Source organism: Schistocerca serialis, chromosome 11, assembly GCF_023864345.2.
Source record: "Schistocerca serialis cubense isolate TAMUIC-IGC-003099 chromosome 11, iqSchSeri2.2, whole genome shotgun sequence".
In the NCBI taxonomy this organism is placed as follows: Eukaryota; Metazoa; Arthropoda; class Insecta; order Orthoptera; family Acrididae; genus Schistocerca; species Schistocerca serialis.
The window spans coordinates 2,862,822-2,876,174 of NC_064648.1; positions in this window are offsets into that span (position 1 = coordinate 2,862,822).

Below are 13,353 nucleotides of genomic sequence, written 5' to 3' on the forward strand. Positions count from 1 at the left end.
CGAAAATCTAGACTCACAGGAGAACGACCATAATGTGCCCGAGGCAGCAATAGACCCTTGGAGACAAGTCGGCTGGAGGACGATGTATTGAATCTCGACGCAATTTGAGTGTTCCATCGGCATTAGGAGGCCCTGAACGTCACAATTAACTATCATTTTAGCGTCGGGTTCGAAAATCTAGACTCACAGGAGAACGACCATAAGGTGCCCGAGGCAGCAATAGACCCTTGGAGACAAGTCGGCTGGAGGACGATGTATTGAATCTCGACGCAATTTGAGAGTTTCATCGTCATTAGGCGGCCCTGAACGTTACAATTAACTATCATTTTTGCGTCGGATTCGAAAATCTAGAATTACAAGAGAACGACCATAAAGTGCCCGAGGCAGCATTTGATCCTTGGAGACAAGTCGGCTGGAGGACGATGTATTGTATCTCGACGCAATTTGAGTGTTCCATCGGCCTTAGGAGGCCCTGAACGTTATAATTAACGATCATTTTTGCGTCGGATTCGAAAATCTAGACTCACAGGAGAAGGACCATGTGGTGCCCGAGGCAGCGATATCCCCTTGGAGACAAGTAGGCTGGAGGCCGATGTATTGAATCTCGACGCAATTTGAGTGTTCCATCGGCATTAGGAGGCCCTGAACGTTATAATTAACTATCATTTTTGCGTCGGATTCGATAATCTAAACTCACAGGAGAACGACCATAAGGTGCCCGAGGCAGCAATAGACCCTTGGAGACAAGTCGGCTGGAGGCCGATGTATAGAATCTCGACGCAATTTGAGTGTTCCATCGGCATTAGGAGGCCCTGAACGTTACAATTAACTATCATTTTTGCGTCGGGTTCGAAAATCTAGACTCACTGGAGAACGACCATAAGGTGCCCCAGGCAGCAATAGACCCTTGGAGACAAGTCGGCTGGAGGACGATGTATTGAATCTCGACGCAATTTGAGTGTTCCATCGTCATTAGAAGGCCCTGAACGTTACAATTAACTATCATTTTTGCGTCGGATTCGAAAATCTAGACTCACAGGAGAACGACCATAAGGTGCCCGAGGCAGCAATAGACCCTTGGAGACAAGTCGGCTGGAGGCCGATGTATTGAATCTCGACGCAATTTGAGTGTTCCATCGTCATTACAAGGCCCTGAACGTTACAATTAACTATCATTTTTGCGTCGGATTCGTAAATCTAGACTCACAGGAGAACGACCATAAGGTGCCCGAGGCAGCAATAGACCCTTGGAGACAAGTCGGCTGGAGGACGATGTATTGGATCGCGACGCAATTTGAGTCTTCTATCGTCATTAGGAGGCGCTGAACGTTACAATTCACTATCATTTTTGCGTCGGATTCGAAAATCTATACTCACAGGAGAAGGACCATGTGGTGCCTGAGGCTGCGATATCCCCTTGAAGACAAGTAGGCTGGAGGCCGATGTATTAAATCTCGACGCAATTTGAGTGTTCCATCGTCATTAGAAGGCCCTGAACGTTACAATTAACTATCATTTTTGCGTCGGATTCGAAAATCTAGACTCACAGGACAACGACCATAAGGTGCCCGAGGCAGCAATAGATCCTTGGAGACAAGTCGGCTGGAGGACGATGTATTGGATCGCGACGCAATTTGAGTCTTCTATCGTCATTAGGAGGCGCTGAACGTTACAATTCACTATCATTTTTGCGTCGGATTCGAAAATCTAGACTCACAGGAGAAGGATCATATTGTGCCCGAGACAGCAATATCCCCTTGGAGACAAGTCGGCTGGAGGACGATGTATTGAATCTCGACGCAATTTGAGAGTTTCATCGTCATTAGGCGGCCCTGAACGTTACAATTAACTATCATTTTTGCGTCGGATTCGAAAATCTAGAATTACAAGAGAACGACCATAAAGTGCCCGAGGCAGCATTAGATCCTTGGAGACAAGTCGGCTGGAGGACGATGTATTGTATCTCGACGCAATTTGAGTGTTCCATCGTCATTAGAAGGCCCTGAACGTTATAATTAACGATCATTTTTGCGTCGGATTCGATAATCTAAACTCACTGGACAACGACCATAAGGTGCCCGAGGCAGCAATAGACCCTTGGAGACAAGTCGGCTGGAGGACGATGTATTGGATCGCGACGCAATTTGAGTCTTCTATCGTCATTAGGAGGCGCTGAACGTTACAATTCACTATCATTTTTGCGTCGGATTCGAAAATCTAGACTCACAGGAGAAAGATCATATTGTGCCCGAGACAGCAATATCCCCTTGGAGACAAGTCGGCTGGAGGACGATGTATTGAATCTCGACGCAATTTGAGTGTCCCATCGTCATTAGGAGGCACTAAACGTTACAATTAACTATCATTTTTGCGTCGGATTCGATAATCTAAACTCACAGGGGAACGACCATACGGTGCCCGAGGCAGCTATTGACCCTTGGAGACAAGTCGGTTGGAGGACGATGTATTGGATCGCGACGCAAAATGAGTGTTCCATTGTCATTACAAGGCCCTGAACGTTACAATTAACTATCATTTTTGCGTCGGATTCGAAAATCTAGAATCACAGGAGAACGACCATAAGGTGCCCGAGGCAGCAATAGACCCTTGGAGACAAGTCGGCTGGAGGCCGATGTATTGAATCTCGACGCAATTTGAGTGTTCCATCGGCATTAGGAGGCCCTGAACGTTATAATTAACTATCATTTTTGCGTCGGATTCGATAATCTAAACTCACAGGAGAACGACCATAAGGTGCCCGAGGCAGCAATAGACCCTTGGAGACAAGTCGGCTGGAGGCCGATGTATAGAATCTCGACGCAATTTGAGTGTTCCATCGGCATTAGGAGGCCCTGAACGTTACAATTAACTATCATTTTTGCGTCGGGTTCGAAAATCTAGACTCACTGGAGAACGACCATAAGGTGCCCCAGGCAGCAATAGACCCTTGGAGACAAGTCGGCTGGAGGACGATGTATTGAATCTCGACGCAATTTGAGTGTTCCATCGTCATTAGAAGGCCCTGAACGTTACAATTAACTATCATTTTTGCGTCGGATTCGAAAATCTAGACTCACAGGAGAACGACCATAAGGTGCCCGAGGCAGCAATAGACCCTTGGAGACAAGTCGGCTGGAGGCCGATGTATTGAATCTCGACGCAATTTGAGTGTTCCATCGTCATTACAAGGCCCTGAACGTTACAATTAACTATCATTTTTGCGTCGGATTCGAAAATCTAGACTCACAGGAGAACGACCATAAGGTGCCCGAGGCAGCAATAGACCCTTGGAGACAAGTCGGCTGGAGGACGATGTATAGGACCGCGACGCAATTTGAGTCTTCTATCGTCATTAGGAGGCGCTGAACGTTACAATTCACTATCATTTTTGCGTCGGATTCGAAAATCTATACTCACAGGAGAAGGACCATGTGGTGCCTGAGGCTGCGATATCCCCTTGGAGACAAGTAGGCTGGAGGTCGATGTATTAAATCTCGACGCAATTTGAGTGTTCCATCGTCATTAGAAGGCCCTGAACGTTACAATTAACTATCATTTTTGCGTCGGATTCGAAAATCTAGACTCACAGGACAACGACCATAAGGTGCCCGAGGCAGCAATAGATCCTTGGAGACAAGTCGGCTGGAGGACGATGTATTGGATCGCGACGCAATTTGAGTCTTCTATCGTCATTAGGAGGCGCTGAACGTTACAATTCACTATCATTTTTGCGTCGGATTCGAAAATCTAGACTCACAGGAGAAGGACCATGTGGTGCCCGAGGCAGCGATATCCCCTTGGAGACAAGTAGTCTGGAGGCCGATGTATTGAATCTCGACGCAATTTGAGTGTTCCATCGTCATTACAAGGCCCTGAACGTTACAATTAACTATCATTTTTCCGTCGGATTCGATAATCTAGACTCACAGGAGAACGACCATAAGGTGCCCGATGCAGCAATAGACCCTTGGAGACAAGTCGGCTGGAGGCCGATGTATTGAATCTCGACGCAATTTGAGTGTTCCATCGGCATTAGGAGGCCCTGAACGTTACAATTAACTATCATTTTTGCGTCGGGTTCGAAAATCTAGACTCACAGGAGAACGGCCATAAGGTGCCCGAGGCAGCAATAGACCCTTGGAGACAAGTCGGCTGGAGGCCGATGTATTGAATCTCGACGCAATTTGAGTGTTCCATCGGCATTAGGAGGCCCTGAACGTTACAATTAACTATCATTTTAGCGTCGGGTTCGAAAATCTAGACTCACAGGAGAACGACCATAAGGTGCCCGAGGCAGCAATAGACCCTTGGAGACAAGTCGGCTGGAGGACGATGTATTGAATCTCGACGCAATTTGAGAGTTTCATCGTCATTAGGCGGCCCTGAACGTTACAATTAACTATCATTTTTGCGTCGGATTCGAAAATCTAGAATTACAAGAGAACGACCATAAAGTGCCCGAGGCAGCATTAGATCCTTGGAGACAAGTCGGCTGGAGGACGATGTATTGTATCTCGACGCAATTTGAGTGTTCCATCGTCATTAGAAGGCCCTGAACGTTATAATTAACGATCATTTTTGCGTCGGATTCGATAATCTAAACTCACTGGACAACGACCATAAGGTGCCCGAGGCAGCAATAGACCCTTGGAGACAAGTCGGCTGGAGGACGATGTATTGGATCGCGACGCAATTTGAGTCTTCTATCGTCATTAGGAGGCGCTGAACGTTACAATTCACTATCATTTTTGCGTCGGATTCGAAAATCTAGACTCACAGGAGAAGGACCATGTGGTGCCCGAGGCAGCGATATCCCCTTGGAGACAAGTAGGCTGGAGGCCGATGTATTGAATCTCGACGCAATTTGAGTGTTCCATCGGCATTAGGAGGCCCTGAACGTTATAATTAACTATCATTTTTGCGTCGGATTCGATAATCTAAACTCACAGGAGAACGACCATAAGGTGCCCGAGGCAGCAATAGACCCTTGGAGACAAGTCGGCTGGAGGCCGATGTATTGAATCTCGACGCAATTTGAGTGTTCCATCGGCATTAGGAGGCCCTGAACGTTACAATTAACTATCATTTTTGCGTCGGGTTCGAAAATCTAGACTCACAGGAGAACGACCATAAGGTGCCCGAGGCAGCAATAGACCCTTGGAGACAAGTCGGCTGGAGGACGATGTATTGAATCTCGACGCAATTTGAGTGTTCCATCGTCATTAGAAGGCCCTGAACGTTACAATTAACTATCATTTTTGCGTCGGATTCGAAAATCTAGACTCACAGGAGAACGACCGTAAGGTGCCCGAGGCTGCAATAGACCCTTGGAGACAAGTCGGCTGGAGGACGATGTATTGGATCGCGACGCAATTTGAGTTTTCTATCGTCATTAGGAGGCGCTGAACGTTACAATTCACTATCATTTTTGCGTCGGATTCGAAAATCTAGACTCACAGGAGAAGGACCATGTGGTGCCCGAGGCAGCGATATCCCCTTGGAGACAAGTAGGCTGGAGGCCGATGTATTGAATCTCGACGCAATTTGAGTGTTCCATCGTCATTAGAAGGCCCTGAACGTTACAATTAACTATCATTTTTGCGTCGGATTCGAAAATCTAGACTCACAGGACAACGACCATAAGGTGCCCGAGGCAGCAATAGACCCTTGGAGACAAGTCGGCTGGAGGCCGATGTATTGAATCTCGACATAATTTGAGTGTTCCATCGGCATTAGGAGGCCCTGAACGTTATAATTAACTATCATTTTTGCGTCGGATTCGATAATCTAAACTCACAGCAGAACGACCATAAGGTGCCCGAGGCAGCAATAGACCCTTGGAGACAAGTCAGCTGGAGGCCGATGTATTGAATCTCGACGCAATTTGAGTGTTCCATCGTCATTACAAGGCCCTGAACGTTACAATTAACTATCATTTTTCCGTCGGATTCGAAAATCTAGACTCACAGGAGAACGACCATAAGGTGCCCGATGCAGCAATAGACCCTTGGAGACAAGTCGGCTGGAGGCCGATGTATAGAATCTCGACGCAATTTGAGTGTTCCATCGGCATTAGGAGGCCCTGAACGTTACAATTAACTATCATTTTTGCGTCGGGTTCGAAAATCTAGACTCACTGGAGAACGACCATAAGGTGCCCCAGGCAGCAATAGACCCTTGGAGACAAGTCGGCTGGAGGACGATGTATTGAATCTCGACGCAATTTGAGTGTTCCATCGTCATTAGAAGGCCCTGAACGTTACAATTAACTATCATTTTTGCGTCGGATTCGAAAATCTAGACTCACAGGAGAACGACCATAAGGTGCCCGAGGCAGCAATAGACCCTTGGAGACAAGTCGGCTGGAGGCCGATGTATTGAATCTCGACGCAATTTGAGTGTTCCATCGTCATTACAAGGCCCTGAACGTTACAATTAACTATCATTTTTGCGTCGGATTCGTAAATCTAGACTCACAGGAGAACGACCATAAGGTGCCCGAGGCAGCAATAGACCCTTGGAGACAAGTCGGCTGGAGGACGATGTATTGGATCGCGACGCAATTTGAGTCTTCTATCGTCATTAGGAGGCGCTGAACGTTACAATTCACTATCATTTTTGCGTCGGATTCGAAAATCTATACTCACAGGAGAAGGACCATGTGGTGCCTGAGGCTGCGATATCCCCTTGAAGACAAGTAGGCTGGAGGCCGATGTATTAAATCTCGACGCAATTTGAGTGTTCCATCGTCATTAGAAGGCCCTGAACGTTACAATTAACTATCATTTTTGCGTCGGATTCGAAAATCTAGACTCACAGGACAACGACCATAAGGTGCCCGAGGCAGCAATAGATCCTTGGAGACAAGTCGGCTGGAGGACGATGTATTGGATCGCGACGCAATTTGAGTCTTCTATCGTCATTAGGAGGCGCTGAACGTTACAATTCACTATCATTTTTGCGTCGGATTCGAAAATCTAGACTCACAGGAGAAGGATCATATTGTGCCCGAGACAGCAATATCCCCTTGGAGACAAGTCGGCTGGAGGACGATGTATTGAATCTGGACGCAATTTGAGTGTCCCATCGTCATTAGAAGGCCCTGAACGTTACAATTAACTATCATTTTTGCGTCGGATTCGATAATCTAAACTCACAGGAGAACGACCATAAGGTGCCCGAGGCAGCAATAGACCCTTGGAGACAAGTCGGCTGGAGGACGATGTATTGGATCGCGACGCAATTTGAGTGTTCCATCGTCATTAGGAGGCGCTGAACGTTACAATTCACTATCATTTTTGCGTCGGATTCGAAAATCTAGACTCACAGGAGAAGGACCATGTGGTGCCCGAGGCAGCGATATCCCCTTGGAGACAAGTAGGCTGGAGGCCGATGTATTGAATCTCGACGCAATTTGAGTGTTCCATCGTCATTACAAGGCCCTGAACGTTACAATTAACTATCATTTTTCCGTCGGATTCGATAATCTAGACTCACAGGAGAACGACCATAAGGTGCCCGATGCAGCAATAGACCCTTGGAGACAAGTCGGCTGGAGGCCGATGTATTGAATCTCGACGCAATTTGAGTGTTCCATCGGCATTAGGAGGCCCTGAACGTTACAATTAACTATCATTTTTGCGTCGGGTTCGAAAATCTAGACTCACAGGAGAACGGCCATAAGGTGCCCGAGGCAGCAATAGACCCTTGGAGACAAGTCGGCTGGAGGCCGATGTATTGAATCTCGACGCAATTTGAGTGTTCCATCGGCATTAGGGGGCCCTGAACGTTACAATTAACTATCATTTTAGCGTCGGGTTCGAAAATCTAGACTCACAGGAGAACGACCATAAGGTGCCCGAGGCAGCAATAGACCCTTGGAGACAAGTCGGCTGGAGGACGATGTATTGAATCTCGACGCAATTTGAGAGTTTCATCGTCATTAGGCGGCCCTGAACGTTACAATTAACTATCATTTTTGCGTCGGATTCGAAAATCTAGAATTACAAGAGAACGACCATAAAGTGCCCGAGGCAGCATTAGATCCTTGGAGACAAGTCGGCTGGAGGACGATGTATTGTATCTCGACGCAATTTGAGTGTTCCATCGTCATTAGAAGGCCCTGAACGTTATAATTAACGATCATTTTTGCGTCGGATTCGATAATCTAAACTCACTGGACAACGACCATAAGGTGCCCGAGGCAGCAATAGACCCTTGGAGACAAGTCGGCTGGAGGACGATGTATTGGATCGCGACGCAATTTGAGTCTTCTATCGTCATTAGGAGGCGCTGAACGTTACAATTCACTATCATTTTTGCGTCGGATTCGAAAATCTAGACTCACAGGAGAAAGATCATATTGTGCCCGAGACAGCAATATCCCCTTGGAGACAAGTCGGCTGGAGGACGATGTATTGAATCTCGACGCAATTTGAGTGTCCCATCGTCATTAGGAGGCACTAAACGTTACAATTAACTATCATTTTTGCGTCGGATTCGATAATCTAAACTCACAGGGGAACGACCATACGGTGCCCGAGGCAGCTATTGACCCTTGGAGACAAGTCGGTTGGAGGACGATGTATTGGATCGCGACGCAAAATGAGTGTTCCATTGTCATTACAAGGCCCTGAACGTTACAATTAACTATCATTTTTGCGTCGGATTCGAAAATCTAGAATCACAGGAGAACGACCATAAGGTGCCCGAGGCAGCAATAGACCCTTGGAGACAAGTCGGCTGGAGGCCGATGTATTGAATCTCGACGCAATTTGAGTGTTCCATCGGCATTAGGAGGCCCTGAACGTTATAATTAACTATCATTTTTGCGTCGGATTCGATAATCTAAACTCACAGGAGAACGACCATAAGGTGCCCGAGGCAGCAATAGACCCTTGGAGACAAGTCGGCTGGAGGCCGATGTATAGAATCTCGACGCAATTTGAGTGTTCCATCGGCATTAGGAGGCCCTGAACGTTACAATTAACTATCATTTTTGCGTCGGGTTCGAAAATCTAGACTCACTGGAGAACGACCATAAGGTGCCCCAGGCAGCAATAGACCCTTGGAGACAAGTCGGCTGGAGGACGATGTATTGAATCTCGACGCAATTTGAGTGTTCCATCGTCATTAGAAGGCCCTGAACGTTACAATTAACTATCATTTTTGCGTCGGATTCGAAAATCTAGACTCACAGGAGAACGACCATAAGGTGCCCGAGGCAGCAATAGACCCTTGGAGACAAGTCGGCTGGAGGCCGATGTATTGAATCTCGACGCAATTTGAGTGTTCCATCGTCATTACAAGGCCCTGAACGTTACAATTAACTATCATTTTTGCGTCGGATTCGAAAATCTAGACTCACAGGAGAACGACCATAAGGTGCCCGAGGCAGCAATAGACCCTTGGAGACAAGTCGGCTGGAGGACGATGTATAGGACCGCGACGCAATTTGAGTCTTCTATCGTCATTAGGAGGCGCTGAACGTTACAATTCACTATCATTTTTGCGTCGGATTCGAAAATCTATACTCACAGGAGAAGGACCATGTGGTGCCTGAGGCTGCGATATCCCCTTGGAGACAAGTAGGCTGGAGGTCGATGTATTAAATCTCGACGCAATTTGAGTGTTCCATCGTCATTAGAAGGCCCTGAACGTTACAATTAACTATCATTTTTGCGTCGGATTCGAAAATCTAGACTCACAGGACAACGACCATAAGGTGCCCGAGGCAGCAATAGATCCTTGGAGACAAGTCGGCTGGAGGACGATGTATTGGATCGCGACGCAATTTGAGTCTTCTATCGTCATTAGGAGGCGCTGAACGTTACAATTCACTATCATTTTTGCGTCGGATTCGAAAATCTAGACTCACAGGAGAAGGACCATGTGGTGCCCGAGGCAGCGATATCCCCTTGGAGACAAGTAGTCTGGAGGCCGATGTATTGAATCTCGACGCAATTTGAGTGTTCCATCGTCATTACAAGGCCCTGAACGTTACAATTAACTATCATTTTTCCGTCGGATTCGATAATCTAGACTCACAGGAGAACGACCATAAGGTGCCCGATGCAGCAATAGACCCTTGGAGACAAGTCGGCTGGAGGCCGATGTATTGAATCTCGACGCAATTTGAGTGTTCCATCGGCATTAGGAGGCCCTGAACGTTACAATTAACTATCATTTTTGCGTCGGGTTCGAAAATCTAGACTCACAGGAGAACGGCCATAAGGTGCCCGAGGCAGCAATAGACCCTTGGAGACAAGTCGGCTGGAGGCCGATGTATTGAATCTCGACGCAATTTGAGTGTTCCATCGGCATTAGGAGGCCCTGAACGTTACAATTAACTATCATTTTAGCGTCGGGTTCGAAAATCTAGACTCACAGGAGAACGACCATAAGGTGCCCGAGGCAGCAATAGACCCTTGGAGACAAGTCGGCTGGAGGACGATGTATTGAATCTCGACGCAATTTGAGAGTTTCATCGTCATTAGGCGGCCCTGAACGTTACAATTAACTATCATTTTTGCGTCGGATTCGAAAATCTAGAATTACAAGAGAACGACCATAAAGTGCCCGAGGCAGCAATAGACCCTTGGAGACAAGTCGGCTGGAGGACGATGTATTGTATCTCGACGCAATTTGAGTGTTCCATCGTCATTAGAAGGCCCTGAACGTTATAATTAACGATCATTTTTGCGTCGGATTCGATAATCTAAACTCACTGGACAACGACCATAAGGTGCCCGAGGCAGCAATAGACCCTTGGAGACAAGTCGGCTGGAGGACGATGTATTGGATCGCGACGCAATTTGAGTCTTCTATCGTCATTAGGAGGCGCTGAACGTTACAATTCACTATCATTTTTGCGTCGGATTCGAAAATCTAGACTCACAGGAGAAGGACCATGTGGTGCCCGAGGCAGCGATATCCCCTTGGAGACAAGTAGGCTGGAGGCCGATGTATTGAATCTCGACGCAATTTGAGTGTTCCATCGGCATTAGGAGGCCCTGAACGTTATAATTAACTATCATTTTTGCGTCGGATTCGATAATCTAAACTCACAGGAGAACGACCATAAGGTGCCCGAGGCAGCAATAGACCCTTGGAGACAAGTCGGCTGGAGGCCGATGTATTGAATCTCGACGCAATTTGAGTGTTCCATCGGCATTAGGAGGCCCTGAACGTTACAATTAACTATCATTTTTGCGTCGGGTTCGAAAATCTAGACTCACAGGAGAACGACCATAAGGTGCCCGAGGCAGCAATAGACCCTTGGAGACAAGTCGGCTGGAGGACGATGTATTGAATCTCGACGCAATTTGAGTGTTCCATCGTCATTAGAAGGCCCTGAACGTTACAATTAACTATCATTTTTGCGTCGGATTCGAAAATCTAGACTCACAGGAGAACGACCGTAAGGTGCCCGAGGCTGCAATAGACCCTTGGAGACAAGTCGGCTGGAGGACGATGTATTGGATCGCGACGCAATTTGAGTTTTCTATCGTCATTAGGAGGCGCTGAACGTTACAATTCACTATCATTTTTGCGTCGGATTCGAAAATCTAGACTCACAGGAGAAGGACCATGTGGTGCCCGAGGCAGCGATATCCCCTTGGAGACAAGTAGGCTGGAGGCCGATGTATTGAATCTCGACGCAATTTGAGTGTTCCATCGTCATTAGAAGGCCCTGAACGTTACAATTAACTATCATTTTTGCGTCGGATTCGAAAATCTAGACTCACAGGACAACGACCATAAGGTGCCCGAGGCAGCAATAGACCCTTGGAGACAAGTCGGCTGGAGGCCGATGTATTGAATCTCGACATAATTTGAGTGTTCCATCGGCATTAGGAGGCCCTGAACGTTATAATTAACTATCATTTTTGCGTCGGATTCGATAATCTAAACTCACAGCAGAACGACCATAAGGTGCCCGAGGCAGCAATAGACCCTTGGAGACAAGTCAGCTGGAGGCCGATGTATTGAATCTCGACGCAATTTGAGTGTTCCATCGTCATTACAAGGCCCTGAACGTTACAATTAACTATCATTTTTCCGTCGGATTCGAAAATCTAGACTCACAGGAGAACGACCATAAGGTGCCCGATGCAGCAATAGACCCTTGGAGACAAGTCGGCTGGAGGCCGATGTATTGGATCGCGACGCAATTTGAGTCTTCTATCGGCATTAGGAGGCCCTGAACGTTACAATTAACTATCATTTTTGCGTCGGGTTCGAAAATCTAGACTCACAGGAGAACGACCATAAGGTGCCCGAGGCAGCAATAGACCCTTGGAGACAAGTCGGCTGGAGGCCGATGTATTGAATCTCGACGCAATTTGAGTGTTCCATCGGCATTAGGAGACCCTGAACGTTACAATTAACTATCATTTTAGCGTCGGGTTCGAAAATCTAGACTCACAGGAGAACGACCATAAGGTGCCCGAGGCAGCAATAGACCCTTGGAGACAAGTCGGCTGGAGGACGATGTATTGAATCTCCACGCAATTTGAGAGTTCCATCGTCATTAGGCGGCCCTGAACGTTACAATTAACTATCATTTTTGCGTCGGATTCGAAAATCTAGAATTACAAGAGAACGACCATAAAGTGCCCGAGGCAGCATTAGATCCTTGGAGACAAGTCGGCTGGAGGACGATGTATTGTATCCCGACGCAATTTGAGTGTTCCATCGTCATTACAAGGCCCTGAACGTTACAATTAACTATCATTTTTGCGTCGGATTCGAAAATCTAGACTCACAGGAGAACGACCATAAGGTGCCCGAGGCAGCAATAGACCCTTGGAGACAAGTCGGCTGGAGGACGATGTATTGGATCGCGACGCAATTTGAGTCTTCTATCGTCATTAGGAGGCGCTGAACGTTACAATTCACTATCATTTTTGCGTCGGATTCGAAAATCTAGACTCACAGGAGAAGGACCATGTGGTGCCCGAGGCAGCGATATCCCCTTGGAGACAAGTAGGCTGGAGGCCGATGTATTGAATCTCGACGCAATTTGAGTGTTCCATCGGCATTAGGAGGCCCTGAACGTTACAATTAACTATCATTTTTGCGTCGGGTTCGAAAATCTAGACTCACAGGAGAACGACCATAAGGTCCCCGAGGCAGCAATAGACCCTTGGAGACAAGTCGGCTGGAGGACGATGTATTGAATCTCGACGCAATTTGAGTGTTCCATCGTCATTAGAAGGCCCTGAACGTTACAATTAACTATCATTTTTGCGTCGGATTCGAAAATCTAGACTCACAGGACAACGACCATAAGGTGCCCGAGGCAGCAATAGACCCTTGGAGACAAGTCGGCTGGAGGCCGATGTATTGAAT